Source organism: Salmo salar, chromosome ssa18, assembly GCF_905237065.1.
Source record: "Salmo salar chromosome ssa18, Ssal_v3.1, whole genome shotgun sequence".
NCBI classification, from domain to species: domain Eukaryota; kingdom Metazoa; phylum Chordata; class Actinopteri; order Salmoniformes; family Salmonidae; genus Salmo; species Salmo salar.
Window position 1 is genome coordinate 19165352 of NC_059459.1, and position 20513 is coordinate 19185864.

Genomic DNA, 20513 nt, shown 5'->3' on the forward strand with positions numbered 1-20513 from the left:
GAATTTAGATTTCGCAATAGTTTTTGCAATTCTTCAATTGTTGTTGTAGGATAAATGTTACATTATTAGAACAGATCTGATTAACCTAATGTAACGAGTTAACAAGTCAATGCCAATGATTAAGTTAGCAATGACAGGGCTTCTTAAGAAACTTCTCAAATGCCATCTTTGTGCTAGGAACTGATGTTGAGGTGCTAAAGAGAGATTCTCTCTCTCTCTCACTCACTCACTCACTCACTCACTCACTCACTCACTCACTCACTCACTCACTCACTCACTCACTCACTCACTCACTCACTCACTCACACACACACACACACACACACACACCAGTCACTTCTGTGCCAACCATCAGAATCCCCTGACAGTTTGTAAGCCTACCTTCAGTGTTTTTCCATTTGCACAGAGCCAATTTCAATGTGTCTATGGAGTAGGTGTGGGTTGGTGTCTGAGCCACAGTAAGGAGCTGGACTGAATAATGCCCTAAGCGCTGCTCTTTACAAGGCTAGAAATCAACATCAAATATCAGCTCCTGTACAAGCCAGAGAAACAAAGGCCTTTAGCATAGCTTTATTTCTCTGTGTGTGTGTGTGTGTGTGTGTGTGTGTGTGTGTGTGTGTGTGTGTGTGTGTGTGTGCCTAGCCCCTCTATGTAACATCACACTTCCAACTGAGCCCTTTTAAAATTACATTTAGTCAAGGGAGACTGCTGCCACAACCTTCTGTACCGCAGTCAGCTCCAATTTCGCTCTCACTTTTGTCTAGCTGTTTGTGTGTGTGTGTGTGTGTGTGTGTGTGTGTGTGTGTGTGTGTGTGTGTGTGTGTGTGTGTGTGTGTGTGTGTGTGTGTGTGTGTGTGTGTGTGTTCATTCTTGTCCACGTCTAGATGTTGTCCACATCTAGAGAATGTGTGTATGCACAATACTTGAAAAGTGAGCCTTTCCCCCTTTTTTTCACTGCAGATACAAAACATGCTGTCACACAACAACCTGCACAGTTAATGTACTGACCTTATTCTTAGGAGCTGTATTACAGCTATTGTGTTATACAGTGTTATACAGCAATCCGTGCTATGTGCTTTGGAAATACCTTATTCATTATTTCAGACAAGATGCTGCCCATAACAACCCCAACCTAAACAATTGGATTTGAAAGATAACAGCTTTTTTATTTTGTTATTTAGATATCCACAAGAGGAAACACTGTTCAGCTCTGAACCTGGATTGGAGTCTGTCACGTTTAGTGGCAGTCTCTCTTGGTGTGTGTGTGGTGTTCTCTGGGGATAACCCATAGGGAGCTCCCAGGAAGAGGATTTCAGAGCTGAGTGCACAATCTCCTGGGAAATGATGCTTCAACAAGAGGAATCATTTCCGGCTACCCAAACTCCTTGCTCCGGCCAAACGCTATGCCACGCCCACAGACGTTAGTTTCTGGAGTGTGGATCTCAGTACCTTTCCCTACGTTTTCTAGAATGGAAATATGTTCTAGACCAGGGGTGTCAAACTCATTCCGTGGAGGGTCTTGTGTCTGCAGGTCTTTGGTTTTTCCTTTCAATTAAGACATAGACCAGTAGGTGAGCCGGAGTTCCTTACTAATTAGAGACTATTTTTCATCAATCAAGGCAAGGGAGGAGCGAAAACCCGCAGACACTCGGCCCTCCATGGAATAAGCTTGACGTGTTCTAGACTGTCTGGTTGGTCTCTGAAACCGATGGGTTGGGCCAGAACACACATGGGTAAAGTAACATTTTGAAAATTCGTCATTGACTTTGATACTCTTATTGGTTCGAGATAATCCAATCGCCAATAACGTTTTTGTACAACACCCCTCATTTTGATGTCACCACAAACAATTTTAATGATTGCAGTCTCAGACTATGTATGTAGCTAAGTATGTAGCGAACATAGAGCTGCGGAATAATTCAGTTTGAGTCGTCAGGCAAGAGGAATGATTTCATTTGTCCCAAGGGAAACATGATGTTCAAGATTAACTCTGTTTTCGTAATGCCAGTATCTTATTCCAGTTTTTCCTTGAGACTTTTGCCTCATGGCTGCTGCGCTGCCGAGGTTGTTGTGGATGGCAGTGTTCACATTAACCTCTTTCATCTACAGTAATGACAGAGGGGATGTAGCAAGTATGCATCATTTTCCTCTCATCTGAGTATGGTTCCGCTACTCCCTTGGAAGACACTTGTGAATCATTTATTGTGTGATTGATTCAAAGAGCTCAGAGAGGCGCATGGGTAGTGGGCTAATTCTCAAATCAGAAAGGGAGCATCATCTGCGCTCTGAAACATCCCATTCGGGAGCCTCTGTGCCTTCGTTCCTGTGACACTGACTGGAATTCCACACCGCTATAGTAAACACAGAGATTGGAGTGTGATTATAACTGCAAATGGCACACAACCAATTACCCCAGCATTATTTTTCTGAGTCGGAAAACATCCAAACTGAAATGTGAAAATCATCCAAGTCAGATTCACGTGTTTTTAATGACCTGGAAGCAATTTTACGGGTCGTCGATATGCGATAGAAAAAGAAAAAAATCCCCAAAAAAGACCAGCGTTGCTGCTGATCCATAGCCTCCACAGATGTGAGAGAGGAAGTAATTTATGGAGAATAATTAGCCTATTACTGACAGTCGTTGCTGCAAGTTCACATCTGCTAGGCACAGTCTCTCTGTGGAGCTTGAAGGAAATGCCTGACAGCACTTTATTAATGAAACATCACTAATATGAATTATTTTCTCTGCAAATGATTTGCATGCTTTGTTATTGAACTAGCTGTTGAATACAGAGGAGGTTCCCTAATACTTCAGCTGTTAATGAAATATACAACAACCTCCAAAGAACAAAAAAACTGCTCAAAGTCAAATGAATGGATACAAAAATGGATACAAGGGTTTATGACATTCATCATTGCTTAAGAATCACCCAGAGGTTGCAAGCTAAGAGTTGCAGTGAAAAGGTTTTTTACTATATGTTTCTGTTCCAGCTTCCAAGGCAAATGTGTAGGATGAGTCTTCGCTCAGCTCAGCAGTCATATGTGTCAGGCCACAAAGTGAATCAAAGTGTTCTGAGAGTGGCAAGCAGGTCTACAGGTTGAAAACATTTACATCTACTTAAGTGTTAATGTTTACGCTATTGGTCATGCTCGTGTAGCTAGTGGTCGATGCATTTAGTGCCGTAATTGTGGTGTGAATATCTTTATGGTCTCTCTCGCTCTCTCGCTCTCTCTCTCATACATACATTGACATGAACACACACAACTTATATATTTGCTTTGGTTTCAATGACTCCTCATTATTAGGAGTTTATTGGGGTGATTGATCCTACAGTACGAGGAGACTTTAATACTCTCCCCCCAGAACAGCGCCTTTCTTAAAGGCAATTATGGCACATTTCAACCTCATAGTCATCATCTCCAGCACCTATCCAGTGTCTACATATGTGAAAACAGTGTGTTTCTATGATCTGTGGTTAAAAAGATAAGAAGAAACTTCCTAAAAAATGCTTCTGTGTCATCACTGGGTAGGATTAAAAGTTTAAAAAATGATTTTTATTTTCTAGCCCAAGGAGGGTATTTTCTTGCTCGCCGCTTCACCGCGAATCTCATAGTGTTATTTTTAAATGTTTTAACTTTTGAAAAAGTCATCAGGAATAACTTTTTTACTTTATATATTATTTTTTTTAAACATAGAAATGTTGACACTGGCATTATGCTGGAGATAATGAAAATGAGGTTGAAAAGTGGCGGAGTTGCCCTTTAATAATTTCAGGGAGAAGTGTATTCACTTCTGCCTGAACTCTGCTCTGCTTTCTCTCAGCACAAGAGAGGGAGACAAGAGAAGAGAAAGAATTATCATCCTGACAGGCCTGATTATAAGAGAGCTTTTATACAAAGCCTGCTTGATATAAAAAACAAGTCGGGCCAAGTTGAGATTTTGATCTTAACCTGGATTAGCTTCTTGTGGAGGAAGAATTCAGATGAATGCTAATTAGACAAGGTTTTTGAACAGTCATTTTAGTCTTTGAAAAGAGGATGAGATGTGGAGAAAACTCAAAGGAATTGGCCCATGAACCAGAATGACGCAGAACATAACAGACCTCTATTGATCTGAAGAGCTGTGTGTTTGAAATGATGGGGAACAATACACTTTATAGCAATGACAAATAACAGAAGATAGTAATATATTAATTACCCACAGTGCTTGGGCTACTACATTACACTAGCTCCTTTGGGCAGCATATTGTTAACACAAGGATTTTATTAGTGTCCAGTTTTCTCAAATTAGATTTGAATCCCAGAGCCGACTAGCAGAAAAATCTGTCGATGTGCCCTTGAGCAAGGCACTTAACCCTAATTACTCCTGTAAGATGCTCTGGATAAGAGAGTCTGCTAAATGACTAAGATGTAAATGTCATTATTGTTTTAATTTACTTCACAAAGTGTCATTGAACAAAAGGAAACTTCTTTCTACAGTACATTGCCTCCAATGCAAGACCAAGCTTTGACAGCTCTTTTCTCACAGAAATTGTATTTAAGCTGATTGAACGATTTATGCCCGTAGGCATCTTCACTTGACTCCAGATTTGGGTCAACTATATGCTAATTCAATGGGACAGAGATTGGGAAGGTACAGGTACACATGTACATCTGAATGGCTGTTGGCTAGGGCGTCTAGGTTTTTTAGGTGCTCCTGCTTTTTTCATCAACAGATCTGCATTTTTGCGGCATAAATGTGCTGTCTAATTTGACTTTGTGTAGGCAGGAGGGTACTTTCACCAGAGGTGTTTATACTCAAGAGTTACTGTATACAGTGTGTTCTGAAAGTATTCAGACCCCTTGACTTTTTACACATTTTGTTAACTTACAGCCTTATTCTAAAATGGATTTAAATAAATTTTTTCGATCAACAATCTACGCACAATACCCCATAATGACAAAATGAAAACAGGTTTTTAGACAATTTTGCAACTGTATTAAAAATAAAAAACAGAAAACTTATTTACGTAAGTATTCAGACCCTTTGCTATGACACTCAAAATTGAGCTCAGATGCATCCTGTTTACATTGATCATCCTTGAGATGTTTCAACAACTTGATTGGAGTCCACCTGAGGTAAATTGATTGGACATGGTTTGGAAAAGCACACACCTGTCTATTTAAGGTCCCACAGTTGACAATGCATGTCAGATACAAAACCAAACCATGAGGTCGAAGAAACAAGATTCTCTGATCTGATGAAACCAAGATTGAACTCTTTGGCCTGAATGCTAAGTGTCACGTCTGGAGGAAACCTGGCACCATCCCTACGGTGAAGCATGGAGGTGGCAGCATCATGCAGTGGGGATGTTTTTCAGTGGCAAGGACTGGGAGACTAATAAGGATCGAGGGAAAGATAAACGGAGCAAAGTACAGAGAGATCCTTGATGAAAACCTGCTCCAGAGTTCTCAGGACCTCCAACTGGGGCGAAGGTTCACCTTCCAACAGGACAACGACCCTAAGCACACAGCCAAGACAACGCAGGAGTGGCTTCGGGACAAGTCTCTGAATGTCCTTGAGTGGCCCAGCCAGAGCCCAGACTTGAACCCGATCTCTGGAAAGACGTGAAAATAGCTGTGCAGCGACGCTCCTCATCCAAACTGACAGAGCTTGAGAGGATCTGCACAGAAGAATTGGAGAAACTCCCAAAATACAGGTGTGCCAAGCTTGTAGCGTCATACCCAAGAAGACTCGACGCTGTAGTCGCTGCCAAAGGTGCTTCAACAAAGTACTGAGTAAAGGGTCTGAATACCTATGTAAATGTGATATTTCAGTTATGATAACTTTGTTTTGTAAAAAAATTCTACAAACTTGTTTTTGCTTTGTCATTATGGTGTATTGTGTGTAGATTGATGAGAGAAAAAAGCAATTTAATTAATACATTTTTGAAAAAGGCTGTAATGTAATAGAATGCAGAAAAAGTCAAAGGGTCTGAATACTTTCCGAATGCATTGGATTTCCCTTCCCGGTTTTTATTTTCTTCATAGAAATATACTGAATTGGCTGAAAAATATATTTTTATTCTGTCAGTTCCTGAATGCGCTCATGTCTTCTCTGTTAATTCATTTAATTTTTGTTTCATCCGAATGGAAACTGAGAACATTTGATAAGCGCATTTGATAAGCACATACGATTTTTATTGAGCCCTGGATTTTGGCTGTCCTTGATACCTCTTTAATAGAAAATGCAACATTTTCCCCCAGTCTGAATGGAAATGTGTCTTTGTTTGCATGAAGAGTCAAACTTCTTTAATGTTCCCCTCAAGACTTATTCAATAGTGATGCCTATTCTAATTATAGCAAAGTGTATTGATGAGAGGAGTTTTGTTGTGAGCTGAGCAGTAGTATAAAGTACTTAAGTAAAAATACTTGAAAGTACTACTTAAGTAGTTTTTTGGGGTATCTGTACTTTACTTTACTATTTATATTTTTGACAACTTTTACTTCACGCCATTCCTAAAGAAAATAATGTACTTTTTACTCCATACATTTTCCCTGACACCCAAAACTATTCATTACATTTTGAATGCTTAGCAGGACAGGAAAATGGTCCAATTCACACTCGTATCAAGAGAACATCCCTGGTCATCCCTATTGCCTCTGATCTGGTGGACTCACTAAACACATGCTTCGTTTGTAAATTATGGCTGAGTGTTGGAGTGTGCCCCTGGCTATCCGTAAATAAACAAATACAACTACAAAATGGTTATGTCTGGTTTTCTTAATACAAGGAATTTAAAACGATTTATACTTTTACTTTTGATAATTAAGTATATTTTAGCAATTACATTTACTTTTGATACATATTTAAATTTAAAAGCAAATACTTACCTTAATACTTGAGTAAAAGTCTATCTTTAGAAGCAACTCAGTCAGTGCTGATTAGTTTCTATGGAGTGAAGATGGCTCCTTTTCCCGACGAGGTGGATGTTTTCACAGTCTATCTTTACTTTTACTCAAGTATGACAATTGGGTACTTTTTCACCACTGGAGCTGAGAGCAATAGGGGTAAAGACCAGTGATTGTTGCAAGGTGACTGCTAGGTGAATCATCATTAGAAGCTTATAGTGCTAATATTGTTTCAGCACTAACATCAGCCAGTCCATTCAGAAAGACTACAGTAAAGGCTAAAATGATTGCCAACTGATTGTAAATGGCTTTAGATGACCTTCACACTGCTGCTACCCTTAGGTGAGGGTAATCTTGATTGAGAGATAACACTTCTGCCTACTGTGGAGATACTGACGACCATTCACTTATTTTCACTGAAAGCATTTTCAGTTGGGACACAATTATTTTCACCTGTGCTATAGCCTATTGATTGGATTAATATTTGAATGTGTTCATCATTTATAAAATAGACTTGGTGAAAATAGAGTATGTGACATAACCTTGTCAAACGTAATTGCTCTCATTCTTAATCCAAGTGTACAACACCCTATAGAAACTAAGGTGTAGACTAGCATGGTCCTGTGTGTCTTTACTGTCCCTCCCTACCCCTCTGTGTAGTAGGAGTTGGCCAGGTAGAGCTGCTCTGTCTGACGACGTGGACAGGGGGAAAATACAGATTTACCCGACTTCACCTTTACTGCCCCGCGTAATACGATTACTGCTTAACGTCATGAGCATTTGCTCAGGCAGAGAGAGAGAGAGAGAGAGCGTCTGAATTTCAACGAGTAGTTGGTTTCTGTAGGCTATGTGCTGTGCGCAGCAGAGTTTCGATGTTTGATATTCTTGCTTGCCAACAGAAATATACTAACTCGTACAATAGTTGTTATTTCTGGCCACCGAGTTTCCCTTTCAAGTGTAGGCGAGAGACAGGGGGCGGTCGAGGGCTGATGTGCTTGTGTGAGGATGTGCTCTAGTGTCAGTTGGCGTCTGTGACAATCGGAATAGGATTTGGGTGCTTTTGGAGACAACATGGTAAGACATTATTTTACGTTTGATATGACCGTCGTAATAACGTGTAGAGGTCGTTGAAATGTATTGGAATGTTTGTAGCCTGCCGCCTTTGTAATATATAGGATTATATAAACTATTGTGTTTGTTGTGTGTGGATCTATGATCTAGTCTAGTCCTTTCAAATAAAATTACTAAATGCAGTGTATAATCAATTCAGTATAGGGGGATGCCAGTAATAAACCATTTTAACGTGTTAATAATTATTAGCACTATATTTCATCATTGACATTGCGTCACCATGGTTAAACTACTCTACCCAGGGTAGACTACCGTTCCGTTAATCTCTTGAAAGTGAAGTTTTAAATCACACTGAGTGCATCAGCGTTCACATTGGATTACGCAAGGGTGATATACTATTAATGTTTTACTGTAAACTGTAGCTGCAGGCAAAAAAAGAGTTGTTTCACGATAAGCAGTCGCTTTAAGGATGTCATGTCTCCCTGAGTCGAATGATCTCGCTTTTGTTTTATGCGGAGAAGCATCCAAAAATCACACATTTCTCCACCGAGTCACGGCGCTATATAGCGCCTTCACGCGCATGGGTCAGGTCTCTCTCTCTCGCCCTCTCTCGCCCCCCCCCTCTCTCTATCTCTCTCTCGCCCTCTCTCTCTCTCGCCTGTGGATTTACCTCAAGGATTGAACAGCCCAAACACCTTCTGCAGCCCATTTCCTGGCAGCTACCTTCCATTCGTCTTTTTTTCCTGATAAATATTTAGATACAGTTTTTTTCTATCGAAAATTGGATACAACTGTGTCACTCTGATGTGCATGGAGCCATGTGCACAGATCAAGTTTAAAGTTTAAGTTGAAAGTTTTGTCACATGCACAAGTACAGTGAATGCCTTACTTGCAAACTCAAAACCCAACAATGCAATAATCAATGACAATCAATAACAATGTAATACTAGAAAAAAACACACGAGAAATATGAAGAACGCAATAAGTAAGTAAGTGTAACAGTAAAGCTTCCGTCCCTATCCTCGCCCCAACCTGGGCTTGAACCTGGGACCCTCTGCACACATCAACAACTGACACCCACGAAGCATCGTTACCCATCGCACCACAAAAGCTGTACACTGCGGCCCTTGAAGAGCAAGGGAAACAACTACTTCAGGTCTCAGAGCAAGTGACATCACCCGATTGAACCGCTATTAGCGCGCACCACCACTAACTAACTAGCCATTTCACATCGGTTACACTCACCCCCCTTTTGACCTCCTCCATTTACACAGCAACCAGTGATCCGGGTCACGGCACCAATGTAACAGTAAAGCTTCCGTCCCTCTCCTCGCCCCAACCTGGGCTTGAACCAGGGACCCTCTGCACACATCAACAACTCACACCCACAAAGCATCGTTACCCATCGCGCCACAAAAGCCCCTGCCCTTGCAGAGCAAGGGGAACAAATACCTCAGGTCTCAGAGCGAGTGACGTTACCCGATTGAACCGCTATTAGCGCTCACCACCGCTAACTAACTAGCCATTTCACATCGGTTACATAAGCATACTATATACAGGGCTTTAAAACTTCTTCGGGATCACGGTCTCTTCCACGGGACAGTTGAGCTAACGTAGGCTAATGTGATTAGCATGAGGTTGTAAGTAACAAGAACATTTCCCAGGACATAGACATATCTGATATTGGCAGAAAGCTTCAATTCTTGCTAATCTAACTGAACTGTCCAATTTACAGTAGCTATTACAGTGAAAGAATACCATGCTAGTTAGTCAGAAATCGCAAATTCAACAATGAGTGGTTTGGAAGGAATCAGTGGCTAACTGCAAGCGTTGCAAATTAATCACTATTTTCCTTCCCCTGCCTGCTATTCGGTGGAGAGGGTGTGTGGTCTAAGTCTGGGTTTAAGGGTCTCTTTCCAAGCTTAAAAGGATTAACATTCACACGCAACACCATGGGCCAGAAAAGGTTGAATACATTGGCCATGCTGTCAATCCATCATGACTTCTGCAGTGTTAAAAACAACTGGAAACCAACATCTGGGAACTCTGAAAATAATGAGCTCTGACTAGGAAAATACGTTTTTTAACGGTCATCCAACTCGGAATTCCAAGTTAGGAACTCTGACCTCCTCTAGTGCTCCGACCTGAAGATCACTGATGTCATGATTCAATCTTGTTCTTTCCGAGTTCCCAATTGTCTTGAAAGCACCATAAATTCAGAGAATGCCAGACTAAGTTACATGATTAAATTTACCCACAAGAAGGACTGCCACACCACGTTCCTGTTCAAGTGAGCGCAGCACAATGGTGAGTCCAAAAATATATTGTATGCTGCTACATAGATTATGTACTATGCCAGGGATATATGTATACTGTAGCAGAGAAAGTAATACTAAGTGTATGTTGTGTAGTAAGCTGTTAGTAGCCCATGTGCCTCGCCCTAATAATTTGGTCACATTCCCCCTCATAACTTAGCCTGCTGTTTGACTTGGTGGTGCACATGTAGCCTATAGCCTGTTTTAGAGAAATGTCATTGTTGAATATTTTAAGAGGTTTCATTGTCTGCTGATATGCCCCCTTTATTTATCCTATGGTTCTGACTTGGTGTACAGGGAGAATACTATAATGCCCATGCTCTGAATTTTGTCACTGTACATTTAAAAAGTGCTGAACAAATAGTTATATAGACTACGTCGTCTTAGCTTGCTCATTAATGTCTTAATCGAAATTACGGATTACCTCTTATCTGCTCATCGCTCCCTTATGCCATAGTTTGTACATCTCAATTGTCAGTAAAAACCACATTTGTTTAAGCAGGTCAGCCATATCAGCTATGTTTTTAAAAAGGCACTAAATGAGGCTGAATGAACTCTTTTGCTGCCAGACATGGCTCCGCTGATAGCCAGGTGTAGCGGTGGTAAAGATAGCTCTGCGGTTGGGACAGCTTTATGTAGGCCCTAACAGTTTGTGGGGGCCGTTTGTCACTGTTATAGTGCAATTAATATATTGTTTAGTGTTGTGTTGTGACTTTGCTGGCATGCATAAAACTTTGCTGGCTTGCCCCACCAAGATTTAAATGCTAAAATCGCAACTGACACACATGCACATCCACTCACAAACAAGTTGCTTGTACTGTTTATCTTAAATCATGTTGCCTAGTAACGTTACCCCTATACATATCCATCACTCCAGTATCCCTGCACATTGTAAATATGGCATTGGAATTAATTGTTTGCAAACTGATATGTGTCACGTATTAGTGCCAAAATAACTTGCACATTTAAAAAATAAATAATAATACATTAGATAAAAACTTCCAGTCAAAAGTTTGGACACACCTACTAATTCCATGCTTTTTCTTTATTTTTACTATTTTCTACATTGTAGTGAAGACATAATAGTGAAGACATCAAAACTATAAAATAACACACATGGAATCATGTACTAACCAAAAAAGTGTTAAACAAATCAAAATATATTTTATATTCTTCAAAGTAGCCACCCTTTGCCTTGATGACTACTTGTCATGCTCTTGGCATTCTCTAAACCAGCTTCACCTGGAATGCTTTTCCAACAGTCTTGAAGGAGTTCCCACATATGCTGAGCTATTGTTGGCTGCTTTTCCTTCACTCTGCTGTCCAACTCAACCCAAACCATCTCAATTGGGTCGAGGTCTGGTGATTGTGGAGGCCAGGTCATCTGATGCAGCACTCCATCACTCTCCTTCTTGGTCAAAAATCCCATACAAAGCCTGGATATGTATTGTGTCATTGTCCTGTTGAAAACAAATGATAGTCCCACTAAGTCCAAACCAGATGGGATGGCATATAGATGTGGAATGCCGTGGTAGCCATGCTGGTTACGTGTGTCTTGATTTCTAAATAAATCACAGACAGTGTCACCAGCAAAGGCCCCCACACCATCACACCTCCTCCTCCGTGCTTCATGGTGAGAACCACACATGCGGAGATCATCCGTTGATCTACTCCGCGTCTCACAAAGACACGGTGGGTGTAACCAAAAACTCAAATTTGGATTCATCAGAACAAAGGACAAATTTCCACCGGTCTAATGTCCATTGCTCATGTTTCTTGGCCAAAGCAAGTCTCTTCTTATTATTGGTGTCCTTTAGTAGTGGTTTCTTTACAGCAATTAGACCATGAAGGCCTGATTCATGCAGTCTCCTCTGAATAGTTGATGTTGAGATGTGTCTGTTACTTGAATTCTGTGAAGCATTTATTTGGGCTGCAACTTCTGAGGCTGGTAAATCTAATGAACGTATTCTCTGCAACAGAGGTAACTCTGGGTCTTCCTTTCCTGTGGCAGTCCTCATGAGAGCCAGTTTCATCATAGCACTTGATGTTTTTATTAACTGCACTTGAAGAAACTTTGAAAGTTCTTGACATTTTCTGGATTGACTGACCATGTCATCCACCCTTTTTTTCAATGTTCACCTAAAATGACTTACCCAATCTAAATGCCTGTAGCTCAGGCCTTGAAGCAAGGATATTCATATTCTTGATACCACTTCAAAGGAAACACTTTGACGTTTGTGGAAACGTGAAAGGAATGTAGGAGAATATAACACATTAGATCTGGTAAAAGATAATACAAAGAAAAAACAACCGTTCTTTTGTAATTTCTTTGTACCATGAGCTTTGAAATGCAAGAGAAAGGCCATAATGTAATATTCCAGCCCAGTTCCTATTTAGATTTGGCCACTAGATGGCAGCAGTGTATGTGCAAAGTTTTAGTCTGATCCAATGAACCATTGCATTTCTGTTCAAAATTTTGTATCAAGACTGCCCAAATGTGCCTAATTGGTATATTAATAACTTTTCGTGTTCAGAACTGTGCACTCTCCTCAAACAATAGCATGGTATTCTTTCACTGTAATAGCTGTTGTAAATTGGACTGTGCAGTTAGATTAACAAGAATTTAAGCTTTCTGCCAATATCAGATATGTCTACAGTATGTCCTGGGAAATGTTCTTGTTACTTACAAGCTCATGCTAATCGCATTAGCCTACGTTAGCTTTAAGACTCCCGTGGACGGGACACCGATCCTGAAAGTAATGATGGACTGTCAATTCTCTTTGCTTATTTGAGCCGTTCTTGTCATAATATGGAGGTGGTCTTTTACCAAATAGGGCTCTCCTCTGTGTACCACCCCTACCTTGTCAGAACACAAACGCATTAAGAAGGAAAATAATTCCACAAATTAACTTTTAACAAGGCACACCTGTTAATTGAAGCTGGTTGAGAGAATGCCAAGCATGTGCAAAGCTGTCATCAAGGCAAAGGCTACTTTGAAGAATCTCAAATATAAAATATATTTTGGTTTGTTAAAAACTTTTTGGTTACTACATATGTGTTATTTCATAGTGTGTTATTTTCACATGTGTTATTTCATTGTATTATTCTACAATGTAGAAAATAGTCAAAATTAACAAAAACCCTGGAATGAGTAGGTGTGTCCAAACTTTTGACTGGTACTGTATTTAAATATATAAATATAATTTAGCTAAACAGGCGGGGCTAAAAACAGCCTCTGCCCCACCTGCCCCGAATGACGGGTCACCACTAGTGTGTGTAGAGTCAGTAGAAATGTACAGTGCATTCGGACCCCTTGGCTTTTTTCCAGAATTTGTTACGTTACAGCCTTATTCTAAAATTGATTAAATTATTTTTTGTCCTCATCCATCTACACACAATACCCCATAATGACAAAGTGAATACATATTTTTTTAAATGTATGCACAGATCCTTTGTTATGAGACTCGAAATTGAACTCAGATGCATCCTGTTTCCATTGATCATCCTTAGGCTGTTTCTACAACTTGATTGGCGTCCACCTGTGGTAAATTCAATTGAATGTACTTGATTTGGAAAGGCACACAAATCAAATCAAATTTATTGGTCACATACACATGGTTAGCAGATGTTATTGCGAGTGTAGCAAAATGCTTGTGCTTCTTGTTTCGACAGTGCAGCAATATCTAACAAGTAATACCAAACAATTTCACAACAAATACCTAATACACACAAATCTAAGTAAAGGAATGGAATAAGAATATATAAATATATGGATGAGCAATGTCAGAGCGCATAGGCTAAGATGCAATAGATAGTATAGAATACAGTATATACAGTTGAAGTCGGAAGTTTACATACACTTAGGTTGGATTCATTAAAACTCGTTTTTCAACCACTCCACAAATTTCTTGTTAACAAACTATAGTTTTGGCAAGTCGGTTAGCACATCTACTTTGTGTTTGACACAAGTAATTTTTCCAACAATTGTTTACAGAGATTATTTCTCTTATAATTCACTGTATCACAATTCCAGTGGGTCAGAAGTTTTCATACACTAAGTTGACTGTGCCTTTAAATAGCTTGGCCAAACTGTGCAATCAGTGGAGAAGGGCCTTGGTCAGGGTGGTGACCAACAACCCTATGGTCACTCTGACAGAGCTCCAGAGTTCTTCTTTGGAGAGGGGAGAACCTTCCAGAAGGAGAACCATCACTGCAGCACTCCTCCATTCAGGCCTTTATGGTAGAGTGGACAGATGGAATCCACTCCTCAGTAAAAGGCACATGACAGCCAGCTTGGTGTTTGCAAAAAGACTCTCAGACCATGATTAACAGGATTCTCTGGTCTGATGAAACCAAGATTGGCACCAACCCTGCTGTGAAGCATGGTGGTGGCAGCATCATGCTGTGGGGATGTTTTTCAGTGGCAGGGACTGGGAGACTAGTCCGGATCGAGGCAAAGATAAACATAGCAAAGGTTAGAGAGATCCTTGATGAAAACCTGCTCTAGAGCGCTCAGGACTTCAGACTGGGGCGAAGGTTCACCTTCCAACAGGACAACAACCCTAAGCACACAGCCAAGACAATGCAGGAGTGGCTTCGGGAGTCTCTGTATGCCCTTGAGTGGCCCAGCCAGAGCCCGGACTTGAACCTGATCGAACATCTCTGGAGAGACCTGAAAATAGCAGTGCAGCGACGCTCCCCATCCAACCTGACAGAGCTTGAGAGGATCTGCAGTCTCTGTATGCCCTTGAGTGGCCCAGCCAGAGCCTGGACTTGAACATGATCGAACTTCTCTGGAGAGACCTGAAAATAACAGTGCAGCGACTCTCCCCATCCAACCTGACAGAGCTTGAAAGGATCTGCAGAGAAAATGGGAGAAACTCCCCAAATATGTGTGTGCCAAGAATACTCCAGACTGTAATCGCTGCCAAAGGTGCTTCAACAAAGTATTTAGTAAAATGTCTGAATACTTATGTAATATTTCAGTTTACATTTTTTATACATTTCTAAAAACCTGTTTTTGCTTTGTCATTATGGGGTATTGTGTGTAGATTGATGAGGAAAATAAACAATTTAATCAATTTTAGAATAAGGCTGTAACATAACAAAATGTGGAAAAAGTCAAGGGGTCTGAATACTTTCCAAATGCACTGTATGTGCATATAATCTGTGAGTGAGCAGATGATGGAACGAGTGTGAGTGTGTAGGGCCCTCTGAGTGTGCATAGATACAGTTAAAGGTCAATAAAGATAAAAGGTAAATTCAGATAATCTGTGTAGCGATTTTGTTAGCTATTTATCAGTCTTATTGCTTGGGGATAGAAGCTGTTCAAGAGCATGTTGTTGCCAGACTTGATGCACCGGTACCGCTTGACATGCGGAAGCAGAGAGAATAGTCTATGGCTTGGGTGGTTGGAGTCTTTAAAGATTTTCCGGGCCTTTCTACCACACCGCCTGATATAGATTTCCTGGCTGGCAGGAGGCTAGGCCCCAGTGATGTACTGGCTGTCCGTGTGATCGGACAGCCACACCAGGCAGTGATGCAGCCATTCAAAATTTATCACTTTTTGAGGATTTGAGGGCCATGACAAACTTTTTCAACCTCCTGAGGTGTAAGAGGTGCTGTCGCAGAGTACATGCCCCTTTGCCCTTCCAGTCTCCAAAGTGCCCTTTCAGGTGGTGGTAAAATATTTTTTTGTATACATTTTTGGTCATTGTTGTTCAGAACCCACTGCCCGCAAGTTGTCATGTTCGCCACCCCCCATTCTGTCTGTTGGTTGCACCTGTTGTTAAGCCCTGTACAGAGCTGACAGTCATCCGGTTGTGCATTTTTCCCAGTCTGCCCTCTAAAGAGAGTGTGCACGGCCGGTATCCAAACAGCGCTCTTACCCAATGAGAAAGGGGGGACACTAAGGGTAGCGCTGCCACCCCTCTGATAATGCCCCTGGTTCACATGTACATTATAGGTCAATGCTTTCGAAGTTGTTTGTCTGTAGGCCTGCATGCGTGGGCATATATTCCGAGAGGGGTTCGAGAAAACAGGAAAAGAAATGAGTGATTCTTGCCTCTATTAAACTTTAAATGAGGTGACTTGTCCCAGAGAGCAGCCGTGGTCAGCCTTGGTTAGCCCGACATTGGGCACCGCACAGTGAACGCAATGGTGTCCTAGATTGCTAGGATGCGGAGCACGGAACATATTTGGTGAAAAGTCCTAAGGTTTAGGCCTGACTGTTATTGAAGGCAGTCCTATAATTCATTACTCTTTGTCTGTCCATCTGGATTGTATAATGTGAAGAAACCTTCTGACCTTTTCTCCAAACAGGCACATAACTCCGACTATGGTAGACAGTGGTAGGACACTCTGTGACTTGTCTTATGCGCGGATTACCACAGCTGGAGTTTGGTGTATATGTTCCAGGCTTCGCATTCTAGCGATCTAGGACGCCATTGCATTCATTGCATGGCGTCCTATATATGGCTAACCTTTGCCATGCTCTATGCATCTAAGCCACAGTATAGGACTACATCAGCAGGATGTGTTTAGTATCTGAGTTAAATGAGTTCTATTCTGCCTGAGGTTACATTGACTTGTCTAAACCTCTTCTCTTGTTAAGACTATCCCTTAATAACTATTGACAAGGAGGTTTTGTCAATAGTTGAGTGATGTATAATCTCCCTCAAGACATCTCAATGCAAGGCAGAAGACATGTGGCATTGAGTTCATAATGAAGCGATGGAATTCAATTAAATCTGCAATGCAGCACACACAGAATGTGTATAGCCTAAGACAAAATCATTCCCTTACATTCTCCTCCTTGTACGCATTGCACAGTTTGAGAGTTCTGGACTGCACCAAAGGAGCTAGACGAATGATGCCAGGTCTTCAGTACATGACATGAGGACTTCCTTACATTACTCTATCTTTATTGTCAGTAAGAGAAGAGGAGGCTCAAGGCATCTTAAGATACAGTATTAATAAGGTGAACCAAAGAGGTTATAATGCTCTGATAACTAATCAGAACCAGAGGCTATACATTGTCCATTCTGATATAATGAAGTACTTCTTTAGACTTATTAATGTACAGTAGAGAATAGCATAGGGAATGATGGGTGGGCCCAAAAATACCTGAAAACACCAGTATTCAAGATGGCCTCACTCTGCATATTGTGCAACTGGGACTTGTCTTTCTTTTCATCAAAATGCTATGCGAGTCAAATAGATATTGGAGACAATTTTATAACTTTCAGCATTGTGTGTTCTGATTGTTGTTGTAGTAGTAGTAGTAGTAGTAGTAGTAGTTTGCACTTGTGATTCATCGCCTCTTCATTATTACCCAGGGCTCATGCGAGGAAGGTGTGTGTGTTTATGTTTGTGTGTTTATGTTATAAAACACAAATTAAACAAGGTTGGAACACTCCCATGACTAACTAATGGTTCCCTCTCATCTGGCGCAACACTGCATGAGACATTACTAAGCGATGACAAGTCTGAGACATATTACAGTGTTATTAATTGAAATGAAGAATTTATGTTTTACCTCGTGTGGGTTTTTCTTATTTTCTAGAAGTATTTCCCTAAAGCGAACCCTTTGAGGTATTGCCAGTTTAAATGTGGCTGTTTGAATGTCGTGGCAATGGTCACATTTGGGTGTTGTTCAGTTATTTTGTTGAGTGCTGACATAACAAAGACCATATCCCACGATGTTGTGTTGAACATTTGCATAGTCCCAGTGGGATTTCAGTCAGGGTCATTGAGCACTACCAGAAATATGGTAGGATGACAATAACCATGTGGTGACAGAAACAATTATAAGGAGGTCAAAAGATCAGTACATGCAGGATATGACCTTGTGAGGTCACATATACAGTAACCTCTTACTGTTAGTAATACACAGAAGGTGATGGATGGCCTTACGCAAAATCCAAAAGTGACATTTTGCTCAATCTAAGGGAGCCATGCCACCAGTAGTTGATGACACCCGTGGTCAGCGATACCTGAAACATCTGTCCGGATGTGGAGACGGAGACGAGCCAGGATCGCTAGAAAGACTTGTCCTACCCCCCCCCGTGTTTCAATTTCCCCAGACATTGTGTGAGATGCAGGGCTGTATTAAGATCTAACCTCCTATGCGTACATGCCACATTTATCAAGAGGGCTGGTTCAGGTTGAGCACCCTTATCAAATCAGCCCATAATTAGACGCTGAGGGACATTATACCGTCTGGTGCTACTCTGACACCTGGAGTGGCCTGAAGTAGGAATAGAGGCATGGCACAGGGACAGTGGCACAAGATCAAAGGTTATTACTGACAGCAGGGGAGGGTTAATATCAGGGCAGGGCTGATTGTGGGTAGATCATGAGGACTTCATTAACATTTTCCAGGTGGGGTCTTGCTCTCTCTCTCTCTTAACATGTATCTTCCGCAATGCTTTGGCGATACGGAGTGAATCCACCTCTAAGTGATTGCAGGTCTTAGTTCCCTCAATATCCCTTTTGTATCTCGACACACGTGAGCAAGCCTTGGGCTGTCCATTTGGTATTGATACAATATTTTTTGCTAAATTAATAGTGTAACCACTTTGAGCTAGCTGATCCAAAGATCATGCTGCCTTTGCGTTGTCACACACACACACACACACACACACACACACACACACACACACACACACACACACACACACACACACACACTGTGGAGTAGTTAAGGGGCCTGCATAAAGAGACGTTCTATAGTTCAAAGAATCATCACATTGTCCGTGCTTAAGCTGTTCCAGCCATCCACAGACAATGGGATATGTGAAGATAATGGGATGGGGGTCAAAGATGCATATTAAAGTTCTTGCTTCCAACTGATGTTTTTTATGTGCTTGGACTGAGGTTTTTAGGGATTACTATGACATAGTTCTAATTGGAATGTAACTCCCAGGTTGGAAGTAGCAAAAAGCTCACTTTTCTTATCACAAATGGCTGGACCCCTCTTTGGTTGTTACCATTAGCAGATCCATTCTACCCACTGAAATGCTCTCAGAAAGTATAAGAGGTAAGTGAACACATGCTTCATTCAAACAGACTTCGGCTGTCACTTCAATAACTTTTTTGGAGAAGAGAAGTGGTTGACTTGAATACCAGATGTATTTAAGGTTGGCTGTTTTTAGCTGAGATTGAATGGTTGCAAAATGATTTCAAATGGATTGGAATGAAAAAGGCTCTTAAAGGGCATATATTGTGCAATACCTTATTCTCTTTCACTGTCAATGTCAGGTCTGGTATGCATTCTTGCAGATGTAATTTATTTTGTGTGTGACCAAACCATTCAGCTCTTCAGTGAGGTGGTGATCTATGCTGACTATACATAACTGTTTTGTAAGGTAGAATTTATGTTGAATGTTGGTCATGCTATAAAAGCCCTGGTAGAACTGGGGGCATTGTTAAAGAGTCTGATTGTGTGTGGCTCAGTCAGGAGCAGGCTAGCAGCAAAAAAAATCATATTTTGAGTTATCATGCATTATACCTAGAAAGCATTTGTGTCAGCTAGCAAGTTTGTGTATTGACTTGCTTCTCCTGTGGTGGTTATGGGCAGCTAAAATGTTCATGTTATGTCTTTGCTACAGCATGTATACCCATCTATTTCACATTGCATTTGATGATTAATAGCCGTCACCGTGAAGAATGACAACAGCCTTTATAAGTGACTAGGCGTATGTCACACGTCAATACTTCAAGGGAGAGGCATTTGAAGGTAAACATATATTTTTTCACCAAAATGTGTTTTTCTGGCAGAAATGCCATCCGGAACTTGTGAACTTTCATGTGCCTTAATAACAAACGTGGGCCCCATCTGTTAAGATGAATACAATTGTTAAATTACGAGTCTAGTTGTTTTAACCACAGAAAAAGTCAGAAACCTTCCCGCTAGCCATGATTGGCTGAGATAATGGTTGGGCTGGACATGCCGAGAGATACGTTTGGACTGGTAGCCATGTAACATGCTTCTGTCTATAACACGAGTTGCTCAGTATTTGTCGGTAATCCTTTCCAACGCTGCTTTTTTGAAAGATATCACAAAGAACTGCAAAAGTCTTGCTAATGCTCTCCACTTTCTGGTGGACTGAGTATTTAAATCAGTGGAATGCCAAGTGGAAGCAGAGCAAAATAGCTAAGGAGATGGAAAAAAACTCTGGCGTTTGATTGCAAATATGCAGAGGAAGTTGAAAAGATAACACAAAGAAAGCTATT

The 20513-nt window shown here is 41.0% G+C and overlaps 1 protein-coding gene across 1 annotated transcript in view; it reads left to right on the top strand.

Moving 5' to 3' along the window:
* The first annotated feature begins 7700 nt into the window (after positions 1–7700).
* The window catches only part of LOC106577001 (protocadherin-15-like), a 250597-nt gene continuing 237784 nt past the window's right edge, over positions 7701–20513 (top strand). Inside the window, 1 exon segment of the mRNA XM_045700849.1 lies at positions 7701–7965. The gene's annotated coding sequence lies outside the window, so the exon portion shown is untranslated.